Here is a 16,218-nt window from a genome sequence, read left to right on the forward strand (position 1 = left end):
GGGGAGGAGAATCAAAAAATTATGAAACCCATGGGATAAGAACAGTTTATTAATCAAAATAAATTAAGTGTAATAGTAATTAATAATAATAATGAAAAGTGAGGTAACCAAAAGAGAGAGAAGAAACAAGAGAAACAAGTGATGCACGGTGCCATTCCTCTCCACCCACTGACTGATGCCCAGCCCATCTCCCGGCTGTGATCCGCCCCTCCCAGCCAACTCCCCCAGTTTAAATACTGCACATGACATTCTATGGTTTGGAATAACTCTTTGCCCAGTTTGGGTCAGCTGTCCTGGCCATGCTCCCTCCCAGGTCCTTGTGCAGCTCCTCACTGGCAGAGCACAGGAACCTGAAAAGTCCTTGGTTCAGGGTAAGCACTGCTGAGCAATGACTGATCCATCAGTGTGTTATCAACATCAGTCTCACACTGAATTCAAAACACAGCACTGTACCAGCTACTAGGAAAAGAATTAACTATATCTCAGCAGAAACCAGGACATTTTGCCAGAAGTAACCCTGGCCACACCACTTGAATATACACAGCTTGGCTCTTCTGACAGAATGTGTTAAATATAAGTGAGTGAGCTAAGTGAGATGAGCTTTAAAATAAAAATCACCATCTCATTCTGTATGGTTGCACACAGAGTTTTTCTTACATTATATACCACATTTTATTGGTCCTCCATTGAAATTTGCCAATTTAGACATAACAGGATATAATAAAAAAGTAGCACATACCTTCAGCCATGGAGATAGGAAAAGAGAATAGATCTAACTGTGCTATACATGTGGGAGTGTCACAATTAGGAAAAAACAAACCAGTTTCAAGTCATGGACCAAAATACAGCAATAACAGCTACACCATTCTCTGCTGGCCAGAAGCATGCCTGGCCATTCTAGTGAACAGGAATACATTGGAAATCCCAGGCAGTTATTGAATGATACCAGCCACCCTTCCTACACAGATCTGCTTGAATAAGAAATATAAATACCTCAAGCCATTTCAAATTTACTTCTCTTTTAAATGCATAAAACCCCCTCGACAGCAACAAGGGAAAGCTGCATTTACAAGAGAATGGATTCTGCCTGAGATGTAATCCCAAATTCGTTCTCTCATTTAATTTATGCTGAATTTCATTCCTAATATACTGGTCAGCTTCCACATCACCTCCAAATAGTTCACTCCTTTGGATCAAATGGGAATACATTAGGGTACAAAGGAGTATCAGAGCTCTAAACTGAATTTTGGAGGGAAAGCAAACCTGCAATCAGCACACCAAGGCAATAGAGTATCAGAAATCCTGGCCTGAAATGAGACTGAAAAATGGCATGGAAATTAGCACTTTTAGAAGATCTTTTTAGCTTCATGTGAGAACACAGAATGGCTGAAAGCTCTGTTCTTGAAAACACTTCCTCCCAGTGCCGTATTATCTGCCATTAGAAAAATCTATGCTACTTTCTCCTAGGAAACTATATCACAGAATATGCTGAGTTGAAAGGGACACAGAAGGGTCATGGAGTTCAACTCCTGGTATATTTAGCTATTTAGCTAATTATGCTAATTATTTAGCATAATTAGGCTAATAAAAACCTATGATGTAGTAGAATCTTAGCAATGAAGTTGAAAGATATTTTACAGCAGAATCTGAGAAATACAAAGCACCACCTCAGCATTTCTCACAGGAGCTTGATTTCCACAACTGTTTCTCTTTAAAAGTCACAACAAATTAATCTACAGACATATTGTTAATAGCTGCTGCATTATTTGCAGAGGAATTATGTAATTTCTAGCGGAGTTTCTCAGTTGCTCTCTCACACTAAAAATATTCACAAGACTAAGCTTAAAAATAGAGTAAAATGAAGTTTTAGGTGAGAACAGACAGGGTTATGGAGCATGTTCTAGAACTATTGACAAAGTGCACTTTAAATTGGAAATGGAATCCCCTCTTTAGATGTTTTTGTAATACTGGAAAGAAAAAGCCATGGTCCCACTTATATGTAGGTCAGAGACCCTCAGCAACCTGACAGCAGGCAAATCCTCTCTTTGTGGTCAATCCTTTGGGTTTTTTTTTCCTTGGACACAACTCAGAAGTGATTTGAAAGCACATTATGTCATTCTCTAAAGCTGCAGTTCCAACAAACTGTTTGGCTGCCAGTCTGTGACAGTCTGAGTCCTTCCCAAAGGCAACAAAGCAGAGAATATCATCTGCTTCATCATGTCCTCAGCATACTAATGTTCAGTAATAAAATAAACATACAAACCCATGCTTATTACTTCCCCACAGAACTCATAAAAAACCACCCATTAAACCCACAGAGACAACACTGACTGCAAAGAGAAGGCAGGATTTTTCTTTCACACATTGACTTGAAGAGGGTTGACAGAGCTCAACAAAGTTTTTCTGTCATTTCTAGAAACAAAGAACACACAGTGGGGCCCAAATCATAATAATTTTGTCAAAGGTAATATGAACAAAAATTTTAAGTAAAAAGTGGAGCTGGGAAGTGAAGAAATATGTCACATGTCTTGCTCTTTCAGAGCTGTGAACTTGTTCTAAGATTAATTACACAGATCCTGCTTTATCATTTTTGTGCTGGATGTCAGGAAAAATATCAGAACAAGCTTGCTTGTTTAGTTTGACAAACAATTCCTGATAAGACTAAGAACTGGTAATGTTGGCCATTTTTAGCCACTTCTGTACAGATAGGAACTCTTGGAATTTAATTTGGTAATTTAACTCCTCTGTTACCATATGATTTGACACAGGATAGGTTTTAAGCAACTGGACCATTTTAAAGCATTAAAGGATTTTAAGGCATTTGCAGGAACTGAAAACTTCAGTTACCGTCTCGCAGAACTGCTTACTATTTGATGGTTGTTCTTTCAACTCTACTTTTTCAGAGGAATATTTTTTCAAAGCCCACGACTGCTGGTCACTTAAATTTTAAATTGCATGCATACAGCTAAGAGAATGTGTGAAGCTCATTTACAGGCATTTTACGTTTATCTAAAACAGGAGCTTGATAAATTACTGATAGTGGTGGAAGTTGGACTTAGCCATCAAAGGGTTTTTCTTTCAAGTCCCCACTGCAATTGGGGTCATGCTGTTTGGTCATTCATATGTAGGTCACATTATGACTGAAGCCTGTTATTCATCCCTTCAAATAGGTTTTAGTTGCCCAAATAAATGGAAAATCAAAAGGATCAATGGTGCCCTCTAACCAAAATGTGCCCAGTATGGTAGATGCACAACTACAAACTTAATAACACTCTGATACTATCTATCCTTTAAAGTGATTGTATGCAGGTGATAAACCATCCTAACTGAAGTGAAGAGAGTCACTTCTTGGAAGGTGACCAGCAGATGACAGCTGCATCTTAGTTTTTCATTCCTGCCCCCATGCTTGGACATAAGCAGAAAAAAGAAAAAGTAGAACCAAAGAGGCATAATAAATAAATCATTCTTAAAAGCCATTTCTAGAACATTTACTACTCATGTAAAAACACAAGAATAACCCTGAGATTGTATTGTCACAAATAATTAATTTGGGGCCAGTGTGCTCCCAGAACAGAGGAGCCATAGCAAGGTAACTGGATGTTTTTGAAAATCTCCTTTTAAGACAACAACTTTCAAAGGAAGGTAATTTATTGATGAACATTCTTTATGGCAGGGCATCAATGCAATGAAAACTTGAGAGACTTATTAAAGTATGTTTAATCAAAAACTCCCATCCTAAAAAGGCTGATTGCATGTGTATTTCTCAGCTTTATAACAGCCCCAGTCTTGTTGCTTCAAAGTTTCAAGTACTATGCATGTCACTGCACTGAGGGATTATAAATAACAAGCAGGGGATTTACAGGCCAGACTAACAGCAGTGGGATTTCTTCAGGAGTTTAAGGCCCTTTGAGCTGTTCTGGTCCTGACTGGTGATAGAAAAAGAAAGAATAACATGTCAGATGCAACTAGGCAGCCACATAGCTTAGAATACAGCCAACAGCTGGACTTATGAAGTCAGGGAAGGATTGATTCAGCTCATGAATTGTAAACAACGTTTACCATTGAAGACAATGGGACATAATTACCAAGTAGAGAAAACTAGAAGCCCAAAGGAGTATTTTGGTAACTTGTGAATAAACTTGTGATATTTTCTCCAACCTCTGCTTTCTTTTCTTCTGGACACAGATGTTAGTGCGTTACTTTCTTCCTTTTTGTTGTTTTATTTGTTTAGAGCAAAAAGCATCAGGATTTTTGCAGGAAAAACTCTTGCTTTCTTACTTTCTGCAGCTCTTATTAAACATTTTGACACTGGTTAATCAGTACCAAGGAGATGATTGAGTGAACTGAGAAGGAGCAGTCTTCTACAACCTAGTAGCATAGATAAGGGCGATGAGATGTATCATCCAGGTGCCCAGTGACTGCATGGTTAAATGGCTCATGCTTTTAATGCAAGACACAAACAACCAGCCTTGTTCTAAAGAGCAAAAGCTTCCCTTTTCTGCAAAGACATTGTTCTTACAGCAGCAGGTTATCACACTGAAGGACCTGTTTCCCCTAATTAAAGTCAATAAAATCAATGCAAGCAAGGCAGGTTTTCATGTCCACCTCTCCAATGAGTCATTCATGGGTTTAGCAGTTCATTAATGAAACCCAACATCCTGATGATTACATGAGCTTCATAAGATTTCTTTTCTTTGAGCATTAATTTTCTGAGCTGGTTCTAATCAGATAAGTAATGAGGGTAAAGTCTTTAACCTTGTTGTCAAGAAAAGCAAAGATAGGCAGAGCGTAACCATGGGACAGGGTTATACTCTGTGATATCAAGCATCCTAGCAACAGGGATCTACAAACAGCAGCTGGAAAACACATTCTCCTTGCTATTTCACTGAATTATTGTGGGATTTTATACCAAGACTACTGCATTCATTTAGAAGGATTTTTCTCCTCCCCCCTATGTAAACAAATCTCATTACAAAGCCCAAAAGACAAATATTTCAAATATAGATGAACAATTTGCACTTGGACAGCTGCCCTGTAACAATGCAACAGAACACAAGGCCTTATCTCTCTTGGATAGGGAGTGATGTCAACAGTAGCTATGTTAACAAAGAGGTCAATAATGACTAGTAAACATAACCCAAACAATTGAGTAAGTGAAGGGTAAGCCATCAGGGGCTGGTGCAGAAGAGAGGCTAGTGCTTTTACAATGCCTTTTAAAGAATTCCTCATTTATTTGTATCAGGAATACACAAAGCAGGAGCAGATGCTAAGCTGGACTCTTTATTCATTATTATAGAGAAATTGACATTATCTTTGCATACATTCCGCAGCAGTCCAGTTACAGACACTGCTCAGTAGAAAACCCCAACCACTCAGTTGAAAAGACTGTCAAACTCATCTCTTGGAAGAATAATATCCCCAGCAGCATTTCATGAGAGCCAGTATGTACATATACAAGAGAAAATTAGCATTTCTAGTGAACCAGTAAAGGGCAGCTATGTAGAAACATACTACGAGCTAAATAGGTCACGATACAATGCACCAATAAACAGTTCATTAAAAAATCCAACAAAACTGCAAGCAATTATTTGTTTGTTTTCAGGTGTCCCTTGAAAATTTTGTGAAAAAATTTGTTGGCTTGCAAATTTTACTTCATGCTCTTGATAAATAATTCTTCCTTCTATGCACATTAAAACTACATATGGTCCCAGAGGGTACAGGACAAAGGCTACTTTTAAGAACAATGCTAAGAAAGATTGTCAGGGCGCCTCATTACTGCTCTGATTATGGGTTACGTCTGAAGGCTATGAGAACTGTTTATAAAAACTTGATGAGTCTATTAAACCAAGTATTAATAAATGTCACAACTGAAAATAACACATCTTCATTTTCAGATTTATCTGTCTTCTTTAAGGGCTTTGTCAATTAAATTGTTCAGTACTGCACTTGCCAGGTGCCTTTCCTTATAAAGAAAAAACAACCTCTAACAGTTGCCATGCAAAGATGTTTTGACAGCTATATGACACATAGCTTCAAACTGCTGAACACACCTTAATTCAGCTGGTTGTTGGGTGGCCGTGGTTTAAACTCATTCTGGAATGATAAAATCTACACTTCAGTGCTTCCATGTTTCTTTACAAGCTGTTCTGCTTTTATCTAGTTTTCAGGCAATATTTCTGAAGCATGGGAATACTATGACAAGAAGTCCGTGAACAAGCTACTAAAAAATAGCCTATAAAACCAGAATTTTTCACCAAAATTCTTTAAAGGTGTTCATTTATTTATTGGGTCATAGGAAGTTTTAGATATAATTTGAAGAAAGATGTCATGAATGCTATCAGTTGAACAACAAACATGTGATTCCATGATGTATTGATTTGAGATACTGCCAGAAATCCACGCCTTGCACTAACAGATCTGACTCACACAGTATATAAGGGGGGGGGGGGGGGGGGGGTGCGGGGGAAACAAAAAAAAAAAAATGCATGAAAAAAATTATCAAATAAAATTTCATTCTAGATGTTGAAAACAAACACATTAGTAATTTCTATAAAAGTAATTTAAGGAAAATACATTAGAAAATGAAGTTACATGTTTGTCCTGTTGTTGTTGTTGTTAGTATTTTAAAGAAGTTCTTTCCAGTGTAAACTGTGTCCTTAGCAGGTCCTCCATGAAGTGCTACAGTTAACCAATCATCACAGGTGTTTATAACAAATACTTACATATTTAAACAAACATTGACAGCAGTTTTCAGCTCAGTGAATATTCCAACCACTTAGAGCTTGGCAGAAAGCCCTGTCAAAGCAGATACAAAGGCTATAAAAAGCAGGGCAACACAGAAAATACAGTTCTTGCTTACATTTCTATGGCTGTTACATGATCTCAATTACATAATTACATAATTAATGGTGTAAATATATAAAAAGACATCCATATAATTAAACTCCAGGCCCTTATCCAATCAAAGTGTCTTGAACTGAGAATACTCAAAGCAGTGTGTAACCTGCCGACAAATTCTGTGCACTTCAATAGCACAAAATGCGCGTGTGACTTCTGCACTGTTTGTTCCTAAACATAGCATTTAACTGAGTTAATTAGGACTTGCTGATCTTATCAGTTTTGGAAAGGCAGTAGAACATCAAGGAATTAAATGTAAAGACCCTGCAAAGTAACCTGTTACTACCTTACTCTTAGTTTGATACCTCCAGATCTTTCTGACTGAAATATCCACTTGCTCCACCCCATTCCACTCAGACAGCATATTTGCCCATGTATGTGGCAAAAGTGACAGATGACAGGTAAAGTGTTGCAGAACCCACTAAAACTTTTAATGCTATAAGATAATTTCAGTCAACCGCTGGATGCTCAAAGGAGGACAACTGTTAAAGAGACTTCCCTGTCTCACCATCCAGGAGCCACTCTGGCATCACCAAAGCTGGGACCAAGGCCCCTTTGCAGTTACACCTCCCATACTCCCAGTCAAATCAGGATTCCTTATGGGCTCAACTCCAGGTTTCCCTTAGCAGAGTCTCTGATGTCCAGGTCCTTCAAATAATTAAATCTTGGAGCAATAACAAAATACCAGTTCAAGCTGAGTGCCTCCAGGGAGGGACTCTGAACAAAGGAACCCCTGGGCTTTTACACCTTCACAGTCTAAGCATGGGAAGTCTGGAGTCATCAGCTCCTGAAGTGTCTCTGAGTGTCCAGCACCCTGGCTAGGCCATAGGTCCCTGGGCAAGTCATTGCCTCTTGCCTGGGGCTTGGGCTCCCACACCCAGAGCCCCACTTGCAGCAGCAGCTGCAGCTGCACTCCAAGCTGTACTCCTTACATGAGCAGTAAATGTACTCCTCACACACTGACCACTAACAGCTCCCCATATTTTAGGCATATTTAACACAGCAAACTGTGCTATCCATTCAGTGGTGGTCTGGCTGCAGACAACAACCATTAACATGAGAGAAAGATGCGCAAATCTATTCCTTCATTCCCACAGCAGTTACTTCCCAAGTTATAGATACTGGAACAGATCACACATGGGTCCCTTGTTAAGAAAAAGCAAACAGAAATGTCTACTTCTGGTGCCACCAATTTTTCATCATGGAAAGACTGTCACTTATGAAGGCAACAAAGCTTCTATGGCTGCATGATCACCCTCCTGTTTTGCATGAGGTTTTAATGAGACTCAGGAGAGGCTAAAATGGCTGTTCTGGTACCTAAAGTCTAGCAGAGAAACCCAGTATGTATCCTCTTAACATAGAAAATTGCTCCCCTTGGTTCCATCACCATACATATGTGGAGTATAACAAGTAGCAGGAAAAAGGGCAGACTGAACTATAGGATACTCTCAAAGGTGCCTGATGGCTCCATAATAATTTTGTAATTGCAAGTCTCAGTGCTTTGACAAACACTCTTCTAAAGTAGTTTACACTTACTCTGATTAACTCTTAATTTATGCTCAAGACTGTGAACTGAAAACCAGCAAAGCATGTAGTTCCTGATCTACAGCAAAACAGGCTGTAGCAGCCCAAATCAAGGCTCAGGTAAGTGGACAAGTTCCTCCCTAGCTAGCCTTCTTACTATTCAACTTGTTAATTGATGAAGTGCACTAATTTTAAAGTGCATTTGTACCTGCTCAAATTACTTACTTATTGGGAACATCAATCATCAAAGTGCACTTTCATTTCAGTGTGGGCCAAAATACACTCAGTTTAGGTGAGTGTGCATGAGCACATCCACAGTGTATCTCAACACCCTTCAGGCAAAATTGGAGACAGCCAAGACAGTTCTTATCTTTTGCAGCAATGCAGGTGACAAAAAACAAGTTTGGCCACCTCTTTACACAGACATTTGTATTCTCCTGGGGGAACAATGCCCCACTCCCTACAAGCCACATGGAATTTATAAGTGAACAGAACAACACTGAACCAGATTGCAGACTACAAAAAGAACATTTTCCTCTCAGAATTCTGTTTGCACTACAACAAAATACCTATGCAAGCACTTGCTGCAGCTTCAAAGTTAAAATAACATGGTCTAGATTGAAAGGGCATTTACAAAACTTTATGTGGGTCCCAGAATGAAGACTTTTTCCCACAATAAGATTTTAATCTTGAATCAAAGATCTGGAAAGAAGTTCACTTGTTGCTTTGTAGGAAGAATATGCAGAACCTATTATAATTCCACAGATTTAAAATATGTATTTTTAAATGCTGACATGAAAGCAGAGATCTCAGTGTTTTGCCACTCTTTACATGGAAACCTTCTTTGTGGTAGTTTACTTCTCATTTTAAAGCAATTGTTCAATTTGGTATGTCTTGGACTAGGCTAGGTAGGAAAAAATTGATATAATACAATTTCTCTTTCTGAAAAAAAATTGTGAAACATTCCTTCAATTTAACAAAGGAAATGTCAAACACTTGGCAGTAACCAGGAGGAAAAAAAAGAACTAACAAACAAAAATGGATCTTCTGAGATTAGAAAGACTTTGTTTTGTTGGAATACCTTTGTCATGAAACAGTCACAACAGATCTAAGAACAGTGTTTTGGAAAATACCACTGTAGTTAAGTTGATTGCCAGAGCTTATCAATGCCTTTCACTTTCTGTGGAATGAAGTGATTCCTTTAGGCTGAGAGGCCCACTGAAATCTCTTGCATAGGCTAAAAACGTGTTTCCAGGCTGTGCTGAACTCAAGGATTGTCTAAATCTTTTCTGTAACACCATGAAATACACATTATCTCCCCTGCAGTGCTGCTACTATTTTTTTCTAGTAAGGATAATATGAAACTTAATCTAAATTTTGAACACACTTTTTGAATTTTGTGCCCATTCTGTTTTGCCAGGACGCAAGAATGCTTTCACATTTTGCCCTCTTCCTCCTGTACTGCAGTTACTGGAACAAGCATCTTTCTAAGCATTGCCACCCACAAGGCCAGTGTTCAGCATCAAGGCAGCCAAGAAGAATATTTATGCCTGTGTCAAACCATCTTGGTATTGTAGGTACAGGAGCAAAAACGCCCCAGCAGACTTATGTCACTTAATTTTGTGACTGATATGTTCAGCTTCAAGTTCAGTTGAAGATGGATTCAACACCTTTCTAATACTTCTGTTAATACCCAGGTGATTTTCCATGTTTCTCTTACCCTTTACTGAGGGAATTTAATTGAAGATATGAATACAGTTTGACAGTTTCAAACCTGTTTTTTTAACACAGAAAATGACTAGACATTTTGTCCGCAGTTTTCCTTTGTAGCTGTAAACCTCTAGAAATTATTTTTCAGACAACACCTAACCTTTTGAAAAGCAAATCTGTTCTTTTCACCAAAGTATGGGTATGTCTCTCATAAAAATAAAATAATTCTCAGTTTACCAGAGAACCAGTAACATAAAAACTGCCTATCCATTATTTCAATTCTATTGCTGTGTCCTCATTAAATTGCCTCCAAACTGGCTGGAGATTTCTCAATGGCCCAGGTGAGATTGAAGGCAGCTGTTCTAAGGATGAGCAGAATGGATCTAAATTGCTCCCATAAAAAGCAAAAGGATACGGTGCAATATGGGGCAAACATGTGGCTAAGACCTGGGATGCTTGGCTCAGTTTTCTTGCTGCTGTTTGGGGGACAAGGATACTAGGACAGCTGGCAACAACTTGCTTTTCCTTACCGTTTCCTTGCCATGTTGTATTCCTGTGCCACTCACCTGTTCTCTCAGCAGCAGCCAAAGGACATATCCCCGAAGACCAGAAGAGAGAAATAATGGAAAGAAGGTCAGTAATGTTCATTACAAGAAGATATTCAGAGAGGTACACTGCATTTTTCTTTAAGATTAAACTGTTCAAGAAGAGTGTATTGCCCTTTTGTCAAAACCAGTTGCCCACTAAATCTGTTGTAAATATAAGTTTCAATGCAAGATCTGGACACTTTCCCTCCAGAGTACATTAACCTGCTCTCTCTCCCCTAGACAAGAAGCTGCAGCATTCTAGGACTAGGAGTAGGCCAGGCTGCTAGTTTACTAAGACATGTATGCTGAATAATAACAATCCAGGACATCACGTCCAGTCTGTAGAAGGCCTTTGTTCTGATTTTTGGATTGCTTCCATGGCAGGAAGTTGATTCAGTTGTTGCATTAGAGTTTTCTCAGAATCACTATAGCAACAGAAATAAAACCTTAAAGCAATTAAGGTTTCTGGTCTTATTTAAAATATTCATTGTGTTATTGTTTTGTGCAATGATCACAAAGTTATAATGAGATCATGCACATGTTTCCTACTAGTTTCATGTCAAAATGCTGCATCAGTTTAAGGAAAGAAAATACAGATTTTTTATTTCTCTATGCCATGTAAGGTTTTCCTGTAGCACATAGTTGAGAGCAAAAAAAAAAGCTGAGCTTCATAATTTTGTCAAGTGTTGAAAATAGTTATTTTCTTCCTCAAGCCCACTGTAAACTGTATTTACAAAAACAGAGTGCTAGACTCTGGAAATTAAAAAATCACAACTTACAAAAAAATTCTACCATCCCTATCAAAAAAAGCAATATTTTGCCTATCTTTGCCTTCAGGTTTTAACGAAGTTAAATCTTTGGAAAACAGAAAATTGAAGACATGCAAAGGAGTATATTTACTTTTAAGAGTGAAAATTCATTTATTCTATTTAATGGAAAAGAGAGTACCAGATCAATTCATACAACTGGAACTTTGCTTTAAATTTACATTTCTATTTAAATATCAACATCAAACCTTGATGTTATCTAACTGAAAAGTAAATATTTTTGTTTGCATCAAATAACATACCAAGGTCAATTTACAGTTAATCTAAGATCTTGCTTTTTCTTCTTCCCAGTAAAAAAATGCCCTAAACCCCATTCCTTTTCAGTTTGAAATTTCAAAAATTCTCCTTCTTCTAATTAATGAAGATTAATGAAACACTAATAAGTTGAAAAAGAATATTTTGTTAACATATTTTCTTATATATAGTTTTTAATTTTAAAATTATATTTTAAAATACACATGTATAGGCTGTTTTAGCCACATATTTATATAGAATTCTTAGCTTACATCTTGACATTTCCTACCAAGTTTGAGTGTTGAATTTTAGTGTTTTGCCATACTGCAGCTGGAGATTTTTCTGAAAATTTGTCATACCAGCCCCAGATTTAGGTAGCAGTTCAGCAAAGAAGCCTTAAAGAGACTCCAATGCTCCTGTATCTCAAAATCAACAAAATTAGGATGTATCAGCAGTCAGGAGCTCTAAAACTGATTTCTAGAAGGAAGTGCAAAATGACAGGGGATTTTTAAATTTATTATTTAATGACAAAATAATCTTGAACTGATGACATGAAATCCTCAAAATACGGTGAAAGGTCATAACAATTAGGTTTAAAAAGATAATTTAATATTAATAAGTTAAACTTGGAAAACAAATTCTTATAGTTAAAAAATCATACCTTTACGGTTTCATGGTTTGTTTTCTTCATGTCCTCAACTGAACACTTTACTACAAAAAGTTCTGATTTAATTTAGAAATGTAAAAAAGAAGTCTTGCTTTCTACTGAGTTTTCATACAAGTGTGTGAGACATATCTAAATCTCATGTTAAATAATTTAATTTATGTCTTCTTCTTACTCTCTCGCCACAACCTACACCTCACTACCCCCCTACTTCCTTAAAAAAATAAGCACTGTCTAAACTGAAACTTCTTTCTTCATGTTCATAGATCAGGAATTGAACAAATTAAATTAGTTTGATTCTGTTTGCTATAAAAAGGAAATTGATATCAACTTATGTAATCCAATATTCAGCCAGTGAATCTACACATTTGGGGAAAATATTAGCAGTGCTTAGTTAGTTTCAAACATCTCCAGGTCATGTGACTAAAATACATTTGTTGCATATTTTCAAATAAAATACTTTTCCCAATTTGGACTATTCAAGACCATAAAAATACAGAGCTCATTAAGACATCTTAGAAGTTAATAAATTAGGATAAAAATGTAAAATAAACTACAGAGAAGAGTAAATTACTCAGAATATGGCAAAAGAAATCTGGTAGTAAGGTAGCAAAATGACACAAGAAAGGTGAGCAATATATGACAGTCTGCAGCTGCAGCTTTCAATATACATATCTGCAGGTTGAAGCATTTTACTTAACTTGAATATTAATGAAAATTATCTTATCTGTCTTCAAGCCTTGACATTTTACTCAGTGACCAACTATTCTTCCTTGCCGTTTAGCTTCTCTGACCTTCAACCACTTTAACTGACTCAAACTCTCTGGCAACAGAAGAAGGATCAGAGGAGATGACCAAAAGAATAATTATCTCAGGGAGTACATAAATAATGATTGCCAATTATTGTAAAAAAAAAAAAAAGCTTAGCACAAAGGGCACTAAAAGATATTCTTTGTGTAGACACATGAGTGGGTCATTGGGTTATATGCCTTGAGGTGATTAGTGGAGAGAAAAGCATTCTGTGGCAGCCAGACCAGCACTGGGGAAGTGGGTACACGGTTCAGCCCTACAGGAAGTATAAAACCCAAGCAAGTGATAAAACATATTTTAATTTGTGCCCATTTTCTCTTGTCCTGCCAGTAGGGTGGGAAGAATCAGGGTCCCTCTTCTTACCTCCCTCCTGTCAGATATTTGCACACACTGAGGAGACTTCTCCAGACTAAAGAGTCCCATCTATTCCAACCTCTTATATGAGAGGTGCTCCTATCCCCTCACCATGCTTGTCAGCCTGTGCTAGGATTGCTCCTGGAAGTCCACATCTCACTTGTACGTGGGGAGACCAGAACTAGACATGGCATTCCAGATGTTTCCCCAGTACTGACAAAGATGTTTTGTGCAGCCCAGAACACGGATGGCTGATTTAGACGTGAGGGTGATTGCTGGTTTATGGGCAACTTGTAGACCAAGGATGCCAGTGTCCCTCTCTGCAGAGCTGTTTTTCATCCAGTGGGCTTCCAGCATGTACTGGTGCATGGGGTCATTCCTTCCCAGTTTGCAGGATTTAGCATCTCCCCTCATGAGGAACCTCATGAGGTTCCTCTCTGCCCAGTTCCCCTGCCTGCCAAGATCCATCTGATTTGCAGCACATCTGTCTAGTACATAACCCACTCCTCAGAGCTATGCATCATCTGCAACACTGCTGAGCTTCTCTCTATTCCAGCATCCAGACCTTTAATGGAGATACTAAGCAGGACTGGACCCAGTATTGATCCCTGGAGTGCACCACTAGCAGCATGCCTCCAGCTGGACTTTGTGCCACTTACTACAACCCTGTGCATGGTTCTAGCCCTTCAGGACCTTGCTGGCAATTTTAATTGAAAGCAAAAAATTCACTTGTAGTGCAGGTTTGTTCTTAGCTTAATAAAGCTCAGAGCTGAAGAACTTCAGTTTCATCTCATAAGACATTTTTAATAAAATTCAGCAAGCCTACATATAAATATTACTGAGTGAATAACCTGAGAACTTGGAGAGAAACTGGGAAAGCAAGCAATGACATTTCTGAAATTTTGGTACAGCTGACATTGATCTTTTATTTGGAACTGGCTCAATCTTTAAACATAAGAAATTTTCAAGAAACATTTCACATCAGCCTGATTTCATACAACACCTCTAATGGCACATTGATTTCCCTCAGCTTTCTGTTTCAGGCTATGAGATTGCATTTCTAGGTGGAAAATATTTTTACATAGAAAGCACCATAAGTAGTATTATTTTTTGAGTGAGGAGCGGTCCCAGTATAGTAATAAATACACTATTTGTACAGACAATTAATTTATGACATGTCACAGCCCAAAAATGAGTAAATGCCTTTGATGGACACAACAACCTTTCTTGGTTTTTTCATTATGATTTTAGGGGCTCTAGTCTGCTGATAGAATATCGATGCAGGGTGTCCCCAGCCAAGGAAATAACATGCTCTGACTCCATGATTCAGAAGGCTGAACAATTGCTTCATTAAGCTATACTATATTACATTGCATACTCTTCTATACTAAACTATATCATACTAAAGAGAAACCTGTGACCCTTATCAGAGTCATAACCCAGCTTTGACCTAATTGGTCAATCAATCAAACAACCATCACCAGAGTCCAATTAACAGATCCCTTTTTGTAAATAATCTTCATAACACATTCCACATGTGCCAAACAACAGGAGTAGCAAATAGAGATAAGAATAAGAGACACTAAATGATAAAATTTGCAGGGCTAGAAAACATTAAATATGGCAACATGAGGAAAAAACCTGTTATATTTACCAGAACACTGATAGAGTTTCTAAATTGGAGCTGCAAAGCATAAACTGAAATATAGTTGAGAAACTACACTAGTTCTTGTTAATTTTCAGATATTCAGAGTACCAGTAGTACCAGCCAAGGGCAGTAACTGAGGCTGCTTGGCAATTTGCAAAGACCAAAGCAGCTGGGCATCCGGAAGTACCTGAAGTAAACAGACAATAATTAAGTACTACGAGCTGTAAAAAGGTCCAACACTAGGAGGCTTGTGTTATTACTATTCCCTTCCTTTCCTTCACTTTATAAATGGATAGAACAGTCAATTTAATCAGTGCTACAGTCTGACTACAGAAGCGCCAACCCACTTCTAGAGAGGAATAAAGAAAAAAGCTTTCATTCTAGGGTAGTGTTAATCAAACTCTACCTTGCTTGTAATATGCTTACTTACTATTCTGCAAGCACATTGTTGTGCTGTCTTCCTCTAAGAATCATCCTAGGAAATCTTTAGCAGCAAACTACAACACATCACATCATTCAGAAAAAAAGAGGTGTTGCAAATTATCCTTCATAACTGGATACTGTAAATGAAATTAATCTCCAGCTAAATGCAATCATTTATTTTTTCACAACTGCTACAAGTTGTAGGGTTTTTTAATGCACTAGATATTGCTTGATTGTGTAACAGTGCAAAACAATTTTAAGTAAGTGAAGGTGGTGTTTATTTTTTAAGGAGGATTCGCAGCTAATACTCTACAAAACACAACCCAAGTTTACTGAGATACTAAAACCTACCTCCTAGGCATAGGGGTCAAAAAAAAACCCCAAACTTGTGAGCTTTTAATTAGAAAACAGAATGTGTTTCTGTGATTTATCTGTAAGCCATAAAAAAGAAAATATGCCTATATTTTTCCATCAATCAATAAAGCATTAATGAAATACACCTCTACCGCTCTCTCATGAGACTCCATCTCGTGCACAACA

Source organism: Ammospiza nelsoni, chromosome 1, assembly GCF_027579445.1.
Source record: "Ammospiza nelsoni isolate bAmmNel1 chromosome 1, bAmmNel1.pri, whole genome shotgun sequence".
Lineage (NCBI taxonomy): Eukaryota > Metazoa > Chordata > Aves > Passeriformes > Passerellidae > Ammospiza > Ammospiza nelsoni.